Source organism: Pseudonaja textilis, chromosome 3 (genome assembly GCF_049901715.1).
Source record: "Pseudonaja textilis isolate UNSWEBS1 chromosome 3, rPseTex1.2, whole genome shotgun sequence".
Classification (NCBI taxonomy): domain Eukaryota; kingdom Metazoa; phylum Chordata; class Lepidosauria; order Squamata; family Elapidae; genus Pseudonaja; species Pseudonaja textilis.
This window is the reverse complement of record NC_141992.1, coordinates 195,919,709-195,939,726: the sequence shown is the minus strand read 5'-3', so window position 1 is coordinate 195,939,726 and position 20,018 is coordinate 195,919,709. Positions and strand designations below refer to the sequence as shown.

Sequence of the window (20,018 nt, the reverse complement as noted above, 5' to 3'; positions counted from 1 at the left end):
GAGAAAATTAAGGTCAATAATGATGTGTAATGTAAAATAAAATAGGTGGTAAGTTGAAAATGGAAATAATAGGGGATAAAGAATTGAAAACTTATGTATGGATGAAATGATATTGATATTGAATTAATGAACTGAAATATGAATTGCAAATTTATTTAAAGATGAGTGAAATGGATAATAATATGAGTTAATATTATATAAGATTAATGGAAATGAAAATATGACTATGTACAAGTGTTATAATCTGGAAACATGTTGCTCGCGTGAAAAGATGTATAAAATTTAAAAAATAAAAAACTTTTTACAAAAAAAAAAGAAATTTTGGGATCCTCGTAAGCTGAGGATTAACTATATTTTGAAAGAGATTTCTTTTGTAATTCCGAATGACCACTGAATTGCAACTTTTGCAAAGAGCTGATTCCACCGTATCTGTTTTGATATACAGAAAGAAAGTAAGAAAGAACAGGAGCTTCAACATGTCAGAAGGAAGAAGAGTTCAGGCAGAGTGAGGTTTGCTATTCAAAATAAAAAATATTGCTTCCGTTTCGGATGAGCAAAGCTTTTGACTGGGTACTGAATCCTGGAGAGATTCAGAAAGGAATGTGATTCAGAATGAAATGAAACCTGGCCTGTTCAAAGAAGCTGACTCTTAGTAGAACTAAAATATTTTAGGAAAATTCACAGAGAACCAGAATCTTCTTGGGTCAAAGGTCCAGAGGTTTGTAAGGATAGAGATTTTTTTTGCAGGGATGAGCAATCTTTCTTAGGGACAGAGGTCCCACTGGCCTTTGAGAAGATACCAAAGTTTATACTCCAAAAAGCAGACAAATCAAAGAACTGAGTACGTTCAAAAGAAAGGTGGAATCTTTTCTGGCCTTCATGGTAATAAAAAATGAGTTAAAGCCATTTCTATAATTACGGTCTAACTTTTAACCTTTTGTCCTATTCATTAAAATCTTTGGAGAATGTCAGAAACTTGAACAGGCTGTCGACTGGGTTATAATTTACTGGATCAGATCAAAGTTCTATGAATTTAATGCATTATATATATGGAGAGAAAGAGAGAAAAAGAGAAACAGACAGACAGCTGGAGACAGGGACAGTGATAACATATATATTATATTACACTACAAATGAAATGCATTATATATATGGAGAAAAAGAGAGAGAAAATGAGTGAGAGAGAGAGAGACAGAGAGCAAGAGACAGACAGACAAAGACAGAGATAACATATATATTATATTACATTTTATAAATCCATAGTAAGACCACACCTGGAATACTGCATCCAGTTTTGGTCACCACATTACAAAAAAGTTGTTCAAACTTTGGAAAAAGTGCAAAGAAAAACAACTAAGATGATTATAAAGGCCTGGATACTAAAATGTATGTGAAGGGTTGCGGGATTTGGGTATGGCTAGTCTAAAGAAAAGTAGGACTACGGGTGACACAATAGCAGCCTTCCAATATCTCAGGGGCTGCCCCAAAGAAGAGGGAGTCAAGCTATTCTCCAAAGCACCTGAAGGAAGGGCAAGAAGCAACGGATGGAAACTAATCAAGGAGAGAAGCAACTTAGAACTAAGGAGAACTTTCCTGACAGTGAGAACAATCAATCAGAAGTTGTGGGTGCTTCATCGCTGGAGATTTTTACAAAGAGACTGGACAGCCAACTTGTTTCAAATTGTACAGGGTCTCCTGCTTGAGCGAGTAGGAAGTTGGGCTAGAGGACCTCCAAGATCCCTTCCAGCTCTCGCCTGATTATGATTAATTACTTGTCATGTCTAGGGGGAAGATCATGAAAGTTCTATTCTTCCATGTTTGCCTTCAGAAATTGTGAGTGCTCCATCTCTGGAGGTTTGGAGAAAGATTGGACAGCCATTTGTCTGAAATGGTACACATTCTCTGCTCAAGCAGGGGTTGCACTAGAAGAGCTCTGAGGTCCCTTCTACCCAGACGTGGTATTCAGCAGGTTCTGACCAGTTCTGGAGAACCAGCAGCAGAAATTTGGAGTAGTTTGGAGAACTGGCAAATACCATCTCTGACTGGCCCTCATCTATTCTCTGCCTCCTGAATCCCAGCTGATCGGCTGGTTCTTCTTTGGTTGCCCTGCAGAGGAGAAAGGAGCTGGAAAGCAGGTTAGTGGTGTGGGGAGAGAATGGAGATTTTGCAATATTCTTCCCCTGCCACGCCCTCCAAGCCACGCCCACAGAACAAGTAGTAAAAACGTTTGAATCCCACTACTGCTTTGACTTCTATTATTCTATGTTCTTAGTTACATTATAGAAGATCTAAAAGGTCTTAGGCTGAACCGTTGTAGAAAGAAACTATCCTGGACTTTTGCCCTACCAGAAGTAAAAAAAAAATGTTTTCTTGCAGACATTTCATTGCACAAACACTTCCCTACTAAGCCCTGATGATATCACCTAGTTGGGCAATGAAATGTCTGCAAGAAAATAACAGTTCAGAGAGCAACCAAGCTTTCATAACTCAACTTTATTTTGAGTACCCAACCAGCTTTAAGCTGATCTCCCACATATAACAAGCTCTAGTCTAACCCTTTTGTAAGCTAAAATGAGCAGAAGGGGCTGGGTGATGGATCAGATAAGGATCAGAGGGAGAGAAATAACTCATTTTTTTTCTGGAAGGCCTACGCAAGAGCAAGCCAAGAAACAATGGGTAGAAACTAATCAGGGAGAGAAGCAACCTGGAATTAAGGAGAAACTTTGTAACACTGAGGACAATTAACCAGTGGAATGATTTGCCTTCAGAAGTTGTGGGTGTTGTATCACTGGAGGTTTTTAAGGGGAGATTGGACAACCATCTATCTGAAATTGTATAGGGTTTCCTGCTTGAGCAGGGGGTTGGACTAGAAGACCTCCAAGGCCCCTTCCAGCTATAGTCTGGTTGATTGAAATAAGGATTTATTAAGGCCCATTATCTTCAGTAGAGATTAGAGCTTTGTAGATAGAAGAGTGTGGTCTGGATATGGAACAATTTTCCATCATCCGAACCTGTATAGTCTGTGTTGTACTTTAAATTATGTTGAAACTAGTACTTACTATATATGGACCTTTACGTTAACCTTTCTTGGAAGGTTGGCCTTTGCAGACTGTGAAAATGGAGCTTCTGAACTTTGGCCATGTGGATTAATTTTTTTTTCCTTTAAGATCACACTTCCTTTGCAACCATCTTTCCCTGCTAGATTTATAACTTTAAATTTGCTAATAAACCAATTAGTGTTGTTGCTTTTTGGCCAAGTTCTAACCTGTTTTGGTTTTTAAATGAAACATCAAATAAAGTCAGTGGAAGGCAGGCAGGTCTGGGTGCCCAGAAATTGGAGGAAGAACTTCCAAAGGTTATTTAGGGATCCAACTTTAATTGGGAGTAGCCTGTTTGGGGAAAAACAGAAAGAAATAATCAACTCAGTTTTTCTGTTCATAAATTTAGTTAAGAATCTTTGAACTACCTCAACTCAGACAAATAATCAAACAGTAAACCACAGCCTAATCAAGGAATTGTCAAAACCATTTCTATCAACACTAAGAGAGCAAGCCACTTGTATATACACAGAGAGCAAAACCCACTCCCTTCTAGCATTGATGATGTTACCTAGTTGGGTAATGAAATGTCTGCAAAAAGAAAACCAAGCTCAGAAAACTACCAAGGACCTCACATTTATCCTCCTCCTCCTCCTCCTCCTCCTCCTCCTCCTCCTCCCAAACCCTACTCTCTTCTAGCATTGATAATGTTACCTAGTTGGGTCATGAAACGTCTGCAAGAAAACCACCAAGTACAAAGAGCACCAAGGACCCTTCATTTCAATCCTGAGCTACAAATATTATCCATTAGTTAAGAGTTATTGAGAAGTATTTTTTTTCAGTTTGATACCTATCTATCCATTTACTCATTTTACCTAAACGGAACCTTCCAGATGACTTCAGAGATTGCAATTAAAATGCGACATTCCAGGATTATTAATTTTTTTTGAGCAAGCCAAAATGTTTTAGGTAAAAGAAAATTCTTATGCAAGTTCTTTATCCCCTTATACTAAATCTCCAACTTTTGCTGGATTTGCAAAATAGCACCCAAGCTGGTCAGCACATGGAACATGCTGGGAGTTATTTTAGTCTTTTTTTTTTATCATTATACTAAACATAACCTAATTCTCAGGCTTAGACTGAAGATATATACTAGTTGTATTCCTCTTATGAATATATCAAGAGAGGGACTCCATTTAAAATGAAATCAGCACCAAATTTGTGTGAGATTAAATTCCCCAAAAGTGATTTAGAGAGATGTCAGAATACTGACACATTCTCCCTATATTTATTGACTTACTTTCTTTTTTCTATCTTTCTTTCCTTCTTTCTTTCTTTTTCCTTTCTTTCTTTCTCCCTTTCTCTCTCCTTTCTTTTCCTAACCTCTCCTGTTCTTTTTCCTTCCTTCCTTCCTCCCTCCCTCTTCCCTTCCCCTTCCTTTCCTTTCCTTTCCTTTCCTTTCCTTTCCTTTCCTTTCCTTTCCTTTCCTTTCCCTCCCTTCTTCTCTTCTTTTTTCCTTCACTTCCCTCATTTCCTTCCTTCCTTCCCTTTTCTCTTTCTCTTCTTCTTTCTTTCTTTCTTTTGTTTCTTTCTTTCTTTCTTTCTTCTTTCTTAGTTTCTTTCCCTCCTTCCGTCCCCTTCCTTCCTTCCTTCCTTCCTTCCTTCCTTCCTTCCTTCCTTCCTTCCTTCCTTCCTTCCTTCCTTCCACAGTAACTTCTTGATATATTTTGATCAGTGGTGGTATTCAAATTTGTTTTACTACCGGTTCTGTTGGCATGGCTTTGTAGGTGTGGTGTAGCTTGGTGAGTGTGGCTGTGACTTGGTGGGTATGGCAGGGGAAGGATACTGCAAAATCTCCATTCCCTTCCCACCCCACTAACCTACTTTCCAGCTCCATTCTCCTCTGCAGGGCAACCAAAGAATGACCAGCCAATCAGCTGGGACTGAATGGGAGGTAGAGAATAGATGGGGTTGGCAGGGCCAGTCAGAGGTGGTATCTGCCGGTTCTCCAAACTACTCAAAATTTCCACTACTGGTTCTCCAGAACCTGTCAGAACTGACCTGAATACCACCTCTGATTTTGACACATAGAAGAACATGCTTTGGGGCCTTTTCTCTCCTCTTCTGATGTCATGGCTCTCAGTTTGTTTTGACATATGGAAAGTTTTAATTACCATATTGGAGCAGCTCACCCTTCATTTCTTCCCCGAATGCTTGAAAGAAAAACATTTTGTGGTGGTGGAAAAAAATGAAAGGCTCGAAACAGCCATTCTGCCTGCCTCTTCCGAGTCTTCCCATCTCCATTCTGCTACCCGTTTTCAGGATGCAATATGCTGAAAAGTACAACATGGGTTCTTGAAGTCTTTTGTTTTGTTTGACAAGTCCAGGAAGATACAAATTACATTACATTATCCTCTCGGGGATGTACACAAAGAGAAAGGGGAAAAAAAGAAAACGGCAACACGAGCCATGCTCATTGCTACAGGGAAGGAAGATCAGGAAAGAAAGTGCACAACACGTTGATTCTGAGGTTTAGTTGACTTTGATTTGAAAATACGTTTTTAAAAAAAGCAAAAGCAATTATACGGTAAAAGGAGAAAGAACACTAAGGCAATATTTGTACATTGCTGTGTTTTTGCTCCTGTTGTGGTTAGAAAAAATGCATCCATGACTTCAAAGTGACAGTCAGAAGACACAATAGAAACTGCTTAATTTCATAACGCTGGACAGATCTAATAATAGTATCAACAGAGGAACTGTGACCCTGTTAGGGGTCTAAGAGATCTTCTAGTCCAACCCCCTGCTCAAGTAGGAAACCCTTGCCCAATAGTAGTAACTGTGAGAGAGGTCTTGGAATCAGGGGTGAAATTCAAAACTTTTCCCTACCGGCTCTGTAGGTGTGGTTGTGGGTGTGGCTTGGTATAATAGTAATAGCAACCGGGGTGATTTTTTACCTATTCAAATCGTCCCTACCGTCTCTCCCAAGCCAGGTTAAGGTCGTTGAATTACACCCCTGCTTGGAATCCTAGTAGACAATCATTTAAATATGAGTCAGCAGTATGCTGCAGCCTCTAAAAAGCCAACATTATGCCATCCTAGGTTGCATTAAGAGAGGGATAGAATCAAGATCATGTGAAGAGTTACTACCACTTCATAATGCCTTGGTGTGAGGCCACACTTGGAATTCTGCATCCAGTTTTGGTCGCCACGATGTAAAAAAGATGTTGAGACTCCAGAAAGTGTGCAGAGAAGAGCAACAAAGATTATTAGGGGACTGGAGGCTAAAACATACCTATGAAGAATAGTTGCTGGAACTGGGTGTGTCTAGTTTAATGAAAAGAAAGACTAGGGGTGACGCGATAGCAGTGTTTTCATATCTCAGGGGCTGCCCCAAAGAAGAGGGAGTCAAGCTATTCTCCAAAGCACCTGAAGGTAGGACAAGAAGCAACGGATGGAAGCTAACTGAAGAGAGAAGCAACCTAGAATTAAGAAGACCTTTCCTGACAGTGAGAACAATTAATCAGTAGAACGATTTGCCCCCAGAAATTGTGAATGCTCCAACACTAGAAGTTTTTAAGAAGAGATTGGATAACCATTTGTCTGAAATGGTATAGGGTTTCCTGCCTAAACAGGGGATTGGACTAGAAGACCTCCAAGGTCTCTTCCAACTCTGATATTCTATTCTATGTGCCATATTGTGTGTCATAGTAATCCTTTAGTACTGCAAATGTCTGTTCAATCTCTTCTTTAAAACCTCCAGTGATGGAGTACCCACAACTTCCAGAGGTAAGTTTGTTCCACTAATTAATTGTTCTCTCCATCAGGAAATTTCTCTTAAATTCTACAGTATGTTGTATCTTTTTTTTGATAAGCTTCCATCCATTACTACTTCTCCTGCCCTCAGGTGCTTTGGAGAATAAGTTGACCCCTTCCTGCCTGTGACACCCTTTGGATTTAGCACAGCAAGGAACAATTCAGAAGGCAGACAAACAGAACAGCAACCCGAAGGAAGACATGTAGAAGGTAGTCTTCACTCCTAATATTCGGACACATTTATAAGCCCTTGCAGAGAAAATTGGGTGCAAAACCTTTTTGATTAAAGGAAGTTTGCAGAACCAGAGTCTGGATGGTGAACCTAAACAGGTAAAAAAAAAAGAATGAAATTGTGTCCTCCAAAGAAGGAAAGTCATGGTAGATGGTAAATTATTACTTCGAGAAACTGAAACAGATGTGTGTCAACCAGAGCCATCTGCTTATGAAGTTGTGTTGTGTCCCAGGTGGAAGATACAAGAGAACAGCTTCTGAGATTTCTTCTTTTTCATCTGCTCCGTGTGGGCACAACTAAGAGTGTGAAGAACAATTCCAATTAGATTACCACTGACTGAAATTTTGTGAAGGAAGCTCAAGGCCCTAAAAGATGAAGGTTATTTTCATCTACAGTTCCAGGCCAACTCTTGAAAAATGCCTCACCTGGCCAGCTATGCCAAAGATGGGGAAATAGAGATAACAGAATAACAAGAGTTGGAAGGGACCTTGCAGGTCATCTAGTCCAACCCCCTGCTCAAGCGGGAGACCCTACACCATTTCTGACAAATGGCAGCCCAATCTCTTCTTGAAAGCCTCCAGTGATGAAGTCCCACAACTTCTGAAGGCAACTTCCGTGCCACTGGTTGATTGTTCTCACTCTCAGAAGTTTCTCCTTATTTCCAGGTTGAATCTCTTCTTGATCAGCTTCCATCCATTACTATTCCTTGTCTGGCCTTCGGGTGCCTTGAAAAATAGCTTGACCCCTTCGTCCTCTCTGGGGAAGCCTCTCAAATATTGGAAGATGCTCTCATGTCTCCCCTGGTCCTTCTCTTCCCTAAACTAGCCAAGCCCAGTTCCTATAACCGTTCTTCATATGTTTGAGCCTCCAGTCCCCTAATCATCCTGGTTGCATAGGAGTCTCAACTTCTTTTTTATAGTGTGGTGAACAAAACTGGATGCAGTACTCTAGGTGTGGTCTTACTAAGGCTTTATAGAGTGGTATTAGTACTTCCCTTGATCTTGTATCCCTCTGTTAATACAACTTAGGATTGCATTAGCTTTTTTGGCGGCGGCTGCACACTGCTGGCTCCTATTTAGCTGGTTGTCTCCAAGACAAGACTCCAAGATCCCTCTCACAGTTACTGCTATTGAGCCTGGTTTCACCCAGTCTATATGTGTCCTTTTGATTTTTCTTGCCTACGTGGAAGATTTTACTTTTCTCTACATCAAATTTAGTCATGTTCCCTGAGTCATAAGCACTGGTGTCTTTTTTTCTTCATACTGTATATACTTTTGTGCTTTTTTTTCTTTTCCCATTATTATTCTAAAAGCAATAAAAATATTTCAAACAAGAGGAAGTGTTGAGATGGGTAACCGTTTCCTGACCAAGTTTCTTTTTCAGGTCCACTTCTTTCAACGGAGGGGTGAACTCTTAATTCACCCCATCGTTTGCTTTTTGGTGGAACCGTGGACCCTTTCCATTTTACATCTAGATTTTCTGAAGGGCAGAAGAGCTGCCCTTTGCCACAAAGACAACACACATTTCGCTGCGGCATCAAGTGTGACCAACTGCAAGCAAACACCAGTCACAAATCCCTCTTCTACTTATTTGAATTTTAAAGTGCCCTTGGTGATCTGTTGAAAGTGTTAGTACACACAGAGTGTTTCTGAAAGAAGAAAAAATAAGGCTTTGTAGAGTGGTGTTAGTACCTAGAGATAACAGAATAACAGAGTTGGAAGGAACCTTGGAGGTCTTCTAGTCCAACCCCCTGCTTAGGCAGGAAACCCTACACCATTTCAGACAAATGGCTGTCCAACGTATTTTTTTTAAAACCTCCAGTGTTGGAGCACCCACAAATTCTGGTGGCAAGCTGTTCCACTGTTTAATTGTTCTAACTGTCAGGAAATTCCTACTCTAGTTCTAGGTTGGTTCTCTCATTGATTAGTGTCCTTCCATTGCTTCTTGTCCTGCCTTCAGGTGCTGTGGAGAATAGTTGCTTAGCTGATGGACAGTGAACATATTTTGGGTTGGAAAAACATGTTTTGCCAAAGCATAATGAGGATTGTTAGCACCATGAGGTTAATCATGAGGGACTTGGTCTTGTCTCTTGGAGTTGGCTTTCACAGCAGTATCTGTTGGGTTGAGCTGATCATTCAGGGATGAAACATCAGGGTGAAACTTTGAAAATACACCTGGAAATCTTCTGCCTAGGCCACAGTCAGTAAAAACTGCTCAACCCTGTTACTTTTCTTGTTCTAACCTGCAAAATCCTCTTAGCATAGACAAATTCATTCGTTTGGTTATTGGAGCAGGCATTAATATTCTTTAACATATATCTTCTTCCAGGATTCCGGAGCAATGGGTATCCTTCAGTTGTGTTATTCCATAACCCTAAGCCTCATCCCAAACCCAAATCCAAACCCAAATCCAAGCCTAAACCTAACCCTTAACCTCTAACCTCTAACCCTTAACCTCTAACCCTTAACCTCTAACCCCTAACCTCTAACCCTTAACCTCTAACCATATCCCAAACCTAAACCCTAACCCTAAACTTAAATTTAGCCCTAACCCTAGCCCCAGCCCCAACCCTAACCCCAACCAAACCCTCATCCAAACCCTAACCCTAACCCAAGCCTAACCTTAATCCTAATGTTAAACTTAACCCCAATCCTAATACTAACCCTAAACCTCATTCCAGCCCGAGCCTTAATCCCAACCAAATCCTCACCCCAACCTCAACCCTATTTTTATCCCTAATCCAAGCCTAACTGTAAGCCTAATGTTAAACAACCCCAATCCTAATACTAACCCGAAACCTCATCCCAGACCCAACCCTAACCCTAACCCTAACCTTATCCCTAACCTTAACCCTAATCCAACCCCAACCCCCAACCCTTAACCCTTGTCAGGGTTCCAAGTAACACCCCCAATGGAATAAAAAACTCCAAGGCAGGCATTTTCCTCAAAGCTTGAAATTATTAGAGATGTCAATATTGGCCCATCTGGGAAAACCTGAATCAGAAAAGCCCACCCAGGTTTTCCCCACCCAAAGTAAAGACAAATTTCCTTCCCCTGCATTCACACAGGCATCTCATGGTCCAATCAGGTCACTGTCCCAACTGTAGCTGACTCCCAGTCATACCTCCCCAGGTACAGGCTGAATGTGGTTGGTTCTTCCAAGGGAAGAATGTTGTTATGGCTAAACATCCCACACTGTCTCCATCCACCACCACAGCTTCCCCATCCACTGCTTGTGGCAGCCCTGAAGACCCAAACTTAAAGATGGCCTCCAGGGCTGATACCCTAACCCAACCCCAACCCCAACCCTAATCCCTATCCCCTAATTCTTGTTTGTTTTTTTGGATCCGTTACTCATTCCTGAAGGAAGTTTATTTCTGGACAAATGAATGTTGAGATAGATGAACCACGATTGAACAGTCTCATGATGCTTTCAAGGCACATAGTCATCCCTTGACATCTCCTCCAGCTGGTGAAATGTTTCTAAGTTAAACATAGGAATGAGTCATTGTGAGAAGCCATTTTATCTTCACACATTTTCTACCTTTCTAAGCATTTAAGCATCAATTGCTGGAGATTTCTCTTGACGTACTTTGGGGACTGAGAATTAAGTATTCTGGAAGCTGCAGCCTTTCCACCCGAATGAGCCATTCCTGGTGGGAAGAAGTCAGGTCAGCTCTCTTTATTAAATGGTTGACTTTTGTGACCTCTTCTCTGGGCACTGGTGACCTTGTCAATTATGAGAATCAAATAGAGAGGCCACTGAGATTGCTCCTACTCCTCTGCACAAGAATCATGAATCAATTCATCCCATTGAGTCTTCCGCTCGGACACATCCGGAGAAGGGACCTCACTGTCTTTCTGGGTCACCACTTCCACCGTTAAACCGCCCTTATTTCTAAGAAACTTTGCTAAAGTTCAGTTGAAATCCTGCTTCCTGTACCTTAAATCAATTGTTCTTTCTCCTTCACTCTGGAGCAAGAAAGAAAAGAGTCTTTATCTTCCTGAATTATGGCATCAGATCAGGGTCAACTATTTAGTGATGACACAGATAAGCTTTAACAGAATAACAGAGTTAGAAGGGAGCTCGGAGGTCTTCTAGTCCAGCTCGCTGCTCAAGTAGGAGAACCTAGACCATTTCAGACAAATGGCTGTCCAATCTCTTCTTAAGAACTTCCAGTGTTGAAGCACTCACAACTTCTGGAGTCAAGCTGTTCCACTGGTTAATTGTTCTCACTGTCGGGACATTTCTCCTTCTTTCAAAGTTCTTTTCTCCTTGCTGAGTTTCCATCCATTGCTTCTTGTCCTGCTCCCAGGTGCTTTGAAGAATAGCTTGACTCCCTCTTCTTTGCGGGGGCCAGCCTATTCTCCAAAGCACTTGAAGGAACTTTCCCCGTAATGATGTATTCTCAACTTTCCCCCTAGGTTTTCTAATGATGCACCCATCACTGTTGAATTGAGTCCATCAACCTGGCTACTGGTCACTTCTTCATCTCTTTCCTTTTACCATTTCCAGAATTAAAGAGCAAGATCTTCGCACAATGCATCTAAAACATTCTACTTTAAGCCTGATCATTGGTGCCTCATCTGAGACATCTACATTTATTGTTCTAGGATCCATTTGTTTGTTCTCGTGGTCAAACATGGCATTTTTCAAGAGTACCGATAAAGGAGAATATTTATAGCTCGGGGATGAAGTGAGGGGTGATTTGCTGTCTGAGCTTGGTTGTTTTCTTGCAGATGTTTCATGACCCAACTAGGTAACACCATCAATGGTATAAGGGAGTGGGGTTTGTGGAGTAGAGTGGAGGAAGAGGGAGGAGGAGGAGGAGGAGGAGGAGGAGGAGGAGGAGGAGGAGGAGGAGGAGGAGGAGGAGGAGGAGGAGGAGGAGGAGGAGAGAACTGTGTGGTCTTCGGTGGTTTTTTGAGCTTGGTTTTCTACTTGCAGACATTTCATCACCCAACTGTACAACATCATCAGTGCTAGAAGGGAGTGGGGGTTGTAGAGAGAAGGAGGAGGAGGAGGAGGAGGAGGAGGGGGGATGTAAACTCTTTAATGCTGAGCATAATTGTTTTCTTGCAGATGTTTCAGGACCCAACTAGATAACACCATCACTGGTATAAGGGAGTGGGGTTTGTGGAGTGGAGTGGAGGAAGAGGGAGGAGGAAGAGGGGAGAACTGTGTGGTCTTTGGTAGTTTTTGAGCTTGCTTTTCTACTTGCAGACATTTCATCACCCAACTGTATAACATCATCAGTGCTAGAAGAGAGTGGGGTTTGTAGGAAGGAGGAGGAGGAGGAGGAGGAGGAGGAGGAGGAGGAGGAGGAGGAGGAGGAGGAATGTAAACTCTTTAATGCTGAGCATGATTGTTTTCTTGCAGATGTTTCATGACCCAATTTGGTAACATTATCAGTGCTAGAAGGGAATGGGGTTCATGGAAAGCAGAGGGAGAGGAGGAAGTAGAAGAAGACTTTGGGGTCCTTGGTGGTCTCTCTGGACTTAGTTGTTTTCTTGCAGATGTTTTATGACCAAGCTTGGTAACATCATCAGTGCTAGAAGATAGTGGGATTTGTGGAGAGGAGGAGGAGGAGGAGGAGGAGGAGGAGGAGGAGGAGGAGGGAGGGAGGAGGAGGAGGAGGGGAGGAGGAGGAGGAGAACGATGATGACTGTGAGGTCCTTGGTGCTCTCTGAGCTTGGTTGTTTTTCTGATGAGTCATTATCTAACTAGATAACAATGCTAGTGAATGCTATTACAGATTATGAAACATCTGCAAGAAAATAACCAAGCTCAGAGAGCACAAAGCACCCTTCATTTTTAAGAACCTTGTCAAACCTGACATTCACGTGCCTCAGTGCTTTTTCTATCCAGCTTCTTCAAAATCCAACTTTCACATCCCTACAGCGTCACATGGGGGAAAAAAAAAATGTTTTCTACAGATATAGCTGTGTCCCAACACCTGAATATGTTTATCAAGCTTCGTGTTGACAGGATAGAGATTGGATAGGTCATCTATAAGTTAATGAAGGCTTGGTGTCTCAGAATCAATCATCAATATGCGGATCACACAACTGATTCAAAGGTAGCTTATTATCAACCACACCATTAAAAAAATCCTATATACACCAAGTTAGGTATTCTTTACCATATATTTGTGCGTTTGACTTTGCATTTGCTCTTATTCAATTAATCTTCTTATTTTCTACTCGGTTTTCTTTTAAACTGTGTCTTCTAGTGCTAGCTAGAAGTATTAGCTAGGATAGTATGACCCCACTGGCCTGTTGAAAACTGTTCAAAACTTATCTTTTTATGTCAGCTTCTAAAAGTTTTAATCCCTATTCAGGATGGAGAATCCCTATCCGTTTATTGGGGATTATTAATTTTATTATTATTATGGTGTATTCCTGCATTGCAATTGCATTTTAACACTCTGTGATCTGCCCAAATCTGTGTGACTAGAGTTGTAAGAAGCTCTTGCTAGAGAAATAAACCTGTAAACTGAATGCGCATTAAAAATTAAAACACCGAAGAGTGATTAGCCCAGAATAAAACTTCATTGTGCCCTGTCCCAAAGATGCTTTTTCAAAAGGCAACTGGGCTTTCTTTTGCCTTAAAAATGTTTTGCTCCTCATCCAAGAAGCTGCCTCAGTTCATGAACTGAAGAAGCTTCTTGAATGAGAAGCAAAATGTCTTCAAAGAAAAACAAAGTCCGCTTGCTTTTTGAAAGAAAAGATTTTTGACCTGGATGACTGACAATCTTCATGGACATTCACTGCACCCTATTCAGTACCACATTTTTGGACATGTCCACCTTAGATGTTTGACTGATGTTGCTTCTTGTCCTGCCCTCAGGTGCTATGGACAATTGTCCTGAGTCTGGCAAGATCAGATATCACACCCCAAACCAAGAAAGACATGTGCCAATTCTTCTAAGCTGAGTTCTTTACTATTTTCACACCTATAGATAGAATCTTGCCTGCTTGCATCTATCACATACTCTGAGAACTAGTAGGGAGGAGCTGTCTTCACCCTCTTTCTCTCACACATCATATTAGGGCTGAGTTGCCTCTTGCTTCTCTAAAATATGGTTTCTCCCTTCTAGAAATCCACCTCCTCACTAAATGTCTATACTGTAGAGATTCTCAGTCATGCAGGACATGGTTGTCCCAAAGGTGCTTTTTGAAGAGGCAACTAGATTCTTAATTCTTAGGAATAGTCCTCTTATTGAGTTTATTCATGTGACATTTTAGTTGTATAATCAATAAAGTTTGTTTAAAAGAAAATGAAAATGTTTTTTATCCTGAAAAAAAAAGGTTTATTCATGTGTAGAATAAAGGAAATCTCAGACTGCAAGGAGATCAGAACAGGTTAACCAAGTTGGAAGGGACCTTGGAGGTCTTCTAGTCCAACCTCCTGCTCAAGTAGGAGACCCTATCACCATCCCAGATGAATGGCTTTCCAGTCTCTTCTTAAAAGCTTCCAACGATGGAGCACCCACAGCTTAGAAGACAACCCATTCCACTGGTTAATTGTTTTCACTGTCAGAAAATTTATCCTTAGTTCTAGGTCGCATCTCTCCTTGATTAATTTCCACCCATTGTTTTTTGTCCTGCCCTTTGATGCTTTGGAAAATAGGTTGACACCTCCCCTTCATTGTGCCCATTCCTCAAATATTGGAACAGTGCTATCATGTCACCCCTAGTCCTTCTTTTCACTAGACTAGACTTCATTGTGTCATCGCTAGACTTCATTGGGTCATTGATGCAATGAATATGAATTTGAGCAACATTTGGGGCATGGTGGAGGACACAGGGGCCACCCATGCTATGGTCCATGGGATCATAAAGAGTCTGACGCAACAACTAAACAACAACGATAAAAGAAAAACATTCTGGAAATGCCAATGGACAATGTCTTGCTCAGAGGTGGTATTCAGCAGGTTCTAAACAGTTCTGGAGAACCAGTAGCGGAAATTTTGAGAAGTTCAGAGAACTATAGTATCCTTCCTGCCACACCCACCAAGCCACACCCACAGAACCGGTAATTAAAAAAAATTGAATTCCACCGCTGGTCTCGCTCCTTTAGACCCAATCTTCTCTTAGGGGGAACGAGGTGGCTAAGACACTGAGCTTGTCAGTCAGAAAGGTTGGCAGTTCTGTGGTTCGAATCCCTAGCGCCGCATAACGGAGTGAGCTCCCATGACTTGTCCCAGCTTCTGCCAGCCTTGCAGTTCAAAAGCATGTAAAAATGCAAGTAGAAAAATAGGAACCATTTTGGTGGGAAGGGGAACAGCGGTGTTTAGTCATACCGGCCACGGGACCGTGGAGACGTCTTCGACAGCTCTGGCTCTTCGGCTTTGTAATGGAGATGAGCACCACCCCCTAGAGTCGGGAATGATTAGCACGTATATGTGAGGGGAACAGACATGATATTCAGTAGGTTCTGACCAGTTCTGGAGAACCGGTAGTGGAAATTTTGAGTAGTTCAGAGAATCCGCAATACCACTTCTGACTGGAGATTTTGCAGTATCCTTCTCCTGCCACACCCACCAAGCCACGCCCACAGAACTGGTAGTAAAAAAAAAAAAAATTGAAACCCACCATTGGAGGGGAACCTTTACCTTTTACTTACTCTTAAACGAAGTCCTGGTTTTGGTCAGGGGGAACCTATCTCAACTATTGACAATGTTTCCTGACGACTTGCAATCTGTCTGGAGTCCATTAAAAGCTTATTAACCGGCCTTTCTGTTTTATGCCTGCAAATGGGAACTTGGCGGTACCGTATAACAAGGAATAATGAGCTGGCCATGGTGGCTCTTAATCTTCGGAGGATAGAAGAATAAAAAAATTGGAATGGCTTCCCAGAAAAGACAATAAAGGGAAACATTCAAAATAATTGTTTCCAGTGGGATTGTAGCACTGGAGAGGACGCAGGCAGTAAAACATCTTGTCCTGAAAAGCCACTTAATTTTTCTTCTTTCAGAAACAGTCTGTGTGTACTAACACTTTCAAGCAGATCACCAAGGGCACTTTAAAATTCAAATAAGTGGAAGAGGGATTTGTGACTGGTGTTTGCTTCCCGTTGGTCACACTTGATGCTGTATCCAAAGCAGTGAAATGTGTGTTGTCTTTGTGGCAAAGGGCAGCTCTTCAGAAAACCTAGATGTAATGAAAGAACTGGGCCTGAAAAACAAGCTTGATCAGAGAACGGTTCCCCATCTCAACACTTCTTCTTGTTTAAAATATTTTTATTGCTTTTAGAATAATAATGGGAAAAGAAAAGAAAAAAAAAAGCACAAAGATATATACCAGTGCCAAAACGAGAGGGCGCTCAGCTTCCAGCGCGTGCATGCATGCCGGTCACATGCTCCTTGCATGCACATGCATGCTGTAAACTGGAAGAGCATCTCTCCAGCATGCATGGGTATGCTGGAAAGCTGAGCTTCCAGTTTCTGGGGTGCACACCCGTATGAAAGCCAGCTGGCCAGTGCATGCACACACTGGAACCTGGAAAAGCAGCATGCGATGGCTGGTGTGCCCAGAGAGGTGGCTCCGTGTGCCACTTCTGGCAGATGTGCCATAGGTTTGCTATCACGGATATATACAGCATCAAGAGAAAAAGACATCGTTGCTTATGACCCAGTGAAAATAATGAAATTCGTAGAGAAAAGTAAAGTCTTCCACTTAGGCAAGAAAAAGCAAAAGGACACATATAAACTGGGTGAGACCAGGCTTAATAGCAGGAACTGTGAGGGGGATCTTGGAATCTTAGTGGACAACCAGCTAAATAGGAGCCAGCAGTGTGTAGCAGCAGCCAAAAAAGCTAATGCAATCCTAAACTGCATTAACAGAGGGATACAATTGAGATCAAGGGAAGTACTAATATCACTCTATAAAGCCTTAGTAAGACCACACTTAGAATACTGCATCCAGTTTTGGTCCCCGCACTATACAAAAAGATGTTGAGACTCTAGAAAGAGTGCAGAAAAGAGCAACCAGGATGATGAGGGGACTGGAGGCTAAAACATATGATGACTGGCTGCAGGAACTGGGCTTGGCTAGTCTAGTAAAGAGAAGGACCAGGGGAGACACAAGAGCAGCCTTCCAATATTTGTGGGGCTGCCACAGAGAAGAGGGAGTCAACTTGTTTTCCAAGGCACCCGAAGGCCAGAAAAGGAACAATGGATGGAAACTGAACAAGGAGAGATTCAACCTAGAAATAAATACAACAGAAAAAGTAAGATTGAGATAAAAATATAGGAGCAAGTATATATAAAGGAATCCCTAGTGCTGCGTAACAGAGTGAGGTCCTGTTACTTGTCCAGCCTGGACTCCAGCATGAGTCCAAAAGGTTGAAAAACTAAATTTCTGGTCCTAGTGACCGACCCAGATTGGATCCTGAAACGTTATCCTGGATGTCAGCATTCCAGAAAACCTCCACTCCAACAAATAACTCTGAGTTAAAGTTCTTTTTATTAGAGTAGTAAACTGGAGTAGTATCCCGAATCTGAAAGTTCTGGGTTTCCTTGCAATAAGTAAACAATTACAAACCTACCCCCTGCACCCCTCATGGCATCACCTGCCCTAATCACCATCTGTCCCAACTTGAGACGTCCTCTCAACCAGGTGCAGAAATAACATGACCTTGACTTAGAAGAAAAATGCTATTATATCTAACCACATACACTCCAAGAAATTCCCCCCTCCCATTTTCCCAGCTCAAGAAGGTGGCAGTGTGGTGCTAATATGGCTTCTAAAGCTGACACCAGGACATATATATTTGCCTTCATCCATAATTACAATTCTCATTATCTAATATCATATTTTTCAAGTGTGTGTGTGTGTGTGTGTGTCTATATATGTATATCTTGAGCGTGATATCTCAGTGGTTAAGAAACTAAGCTTGTCAGCTGGAAATTTGACAGCCGGGGTTTGAGACCCGAGCACCTTGCGATGGGGTGAGTTCCTGCTACTCGCCCCAGCTCCTTCCCACCTAGCAGTTTGAAAGCCTGCAAGCGCAAGTAGATAAATAGATACTACTTTGGTGGGAAGGTAATGGCATTCCATGTACCTTTGGCATACCGCCATACTGGGCACATGACCATGGAAGTGTCTTCAGACAATGTTCGTATCGGATTCCGGCAGTTATCCCAATTAAATCAGGAGTCTCGAGCCAAACCTTCAAAACTAAACAGGATTTATTGGGAGCTAACATGTCGGTGTTAGCTGGGTGTAGCCGACTCTGAGACATAAAATTCATTGTCACCCTTGACCCTGGTTTTCCATGGCGACCCATCAAGAAACACATCCATGAATTTAGGAGGATCAGCAGGAAGCTACCCCTTTTGCCTGAGCAGATGGTGGTTCATTTTTTTTAGAACAAGCCTGGACAAGCAAATTAGCAAAGGAACTGCCTATCGGGACATCCCAAACCGACTCTCTGAGTGGTGCCGAGTAGCCATAAAAGCCGATGGGGCATTACGTGCTAGCAACACGAGGAAGTCCCTAAGGAAGGAGAGGATGGACTGTCAGTAGAAGTTTGCAAACCCCAAAAAGCTTCGTAGCTGTCTGTGAGTGCAAGAAGGCTACCTGCCCAGAACAGCTTGTACTTTCATTGGGTCCATCTCTACGTCCTCATTGGAGACTCAGTAGCCTAGGTAGTCCAACTATGCATCGTGAAATTTGCATTTCCACAGCTTCTAGCAGGTTTGCTGCTAGAAGTTTGTCCAGTATCTAGTGGACTTGGGGTATATCAACTCATAAAACATTTCTATGGCCATTTTATAGTTAGCTGGCTTTCCTCAGCCAAGAAACAGAGATGAACTCTGCCCCTTGAATCGGACCCAACTGGACACATGTACATTACTTTTACATGTATATGTGTCTGTGTATGCTTATATAACTATTATGTTTTTTAGCCTAGTGTTCTTTGTATTTTTTTAGCCTAGTGTTCTTCCATATTTCCTTATATTTATCTATAGAGTCTACATCAATAAACCATCCACTCATAAGTAGCGAGGTTTTCAATCTGTTGAATAAATGGGGCCATAACATTTATTGTTCCAATGTTGCAAGATCAGTCTTTCAGCTTTAATAAGGGCACAGAGGATCTATTTACACCGTCCTGTTGCTAGTTTCCATGTACTAAGTATATAATTCATGAGAATATTATCCTCTGAAAATTTTAGTTTTTATTACCCATATTTATACAATCCACTATTTTCTCACCAAACTTAGCAATTATAGGACAGTGTAAAAACATGTGTTCTAAAGAAGTCCCATCCTTATTACATCCCCAATTCTGACCATTTTTGGAGAACTGGTAGCGGAAATTCTGAGTAGTTTGGAGAACCGGCAAATCCCACCTCTGACTGGCCCCTCCCCCATCTCTTCTCTGCCTCCCATTGAGTCCCAGCTGATCGGCTGGGTCTTCTTTGGTTGCTCTGCCCAGGAGAACAGAGCTGGAAAGCAGGTCAGTGGGCTGGGGAGGGAATGCGAATTTTGCAATATATCCAGCCCCTGGAGTGGGGTGGAAATGGAGATTTTGCAGTAACCTTCCTCCAGGAGCGGGGAGGGAATGGAGATTTTGCACCCCCTAGAGTGGGGTGGAAATGGCGTCCACCGAGCCACGCTCACCAGGCCATACCACGCCCACCAAGCCACGCCCACAGAACCAGGAGTAAAAAAAAAAAAATTGAATACCACCACTGGGAATAACCCTGAGTAATCTTGACTGATCTTGCCTTCTACGCCACCCCAAATCACAAAGACAATACTTTGATGAAAAACCACAAGGAAATTTCAGTTCTGTAGCCTGCACTGAGAAATCATTTAAAAAAAAATAAAAGAAAACTTTAAAGAAGGCAAGGGCAAATCACTTCCATATAATTGCTAATACCCTTCACCCAGACGTATTCACGAAGTCACCAGGAGCTGAG

At 41.9% G+C, this 20,018-nt stretch overlaps 1 long non-coding RNA gene across 3 annotated transcripts in view; it reads left to right on the top strand.

The window, feature by feature from the left end:
• The window catches only part of LOC148126483 (uncharacterized), a 62,847-nt gene that overhangs the window by 16,480 nt on the left and 26,349 nt on the right, over window positions 1–20,018 (top strand). The window lies entirely within an intron of this gene.